Here is a 354-nt window from a genome sequence, read left to right on the forward strand (position 1 = left end):
TCTGACTCTCGAAATGCGACAGCTAATAATTCCCAAGCTCGGGAGAATGGCACGTGGCTCGTGGCTTCGCAGTTCTACACGGCGGCCATTGCGCCGATTTTATCATTACGGTGCGAGCTGGCTTACGTGCGATCCACCCGACGTACCCCGGTCGGCAGCCTCACAAATGACGATGCTCGTCTCACCCTCGTCGGCTCCTCCGTCCTCTCGACTTCCTCGTTAATTCTCTCGGTAATCTGCACTCGTTCTCGTCGACAGCGACTTCGCACTTCCCTCACAAAGTTCTGCTCGCTCGTTCACGGAAAGAGTGAGGCCCGGGAGCTCCCGGCGGATTCTCGCAGGCTGCTTAGCGCT

This window comes from Trachymyrmex cornetzi, unplaced genomic scaffold (genome assembly GCF_001594075.2).
Source record: "Trachymyrmex cornetzi isolate Tcor2-1 unplaced genomic scaffold, Tcor1.1 scaffold576, whole genome shotgun sequence".
Taxonomy (NCBI): Eukaryota; Metazoa; Arthropoda; class Insecta; order Hymenoptera; family Formicidae; genus Trachymyrmex; species Trachymyrmex cornetzi.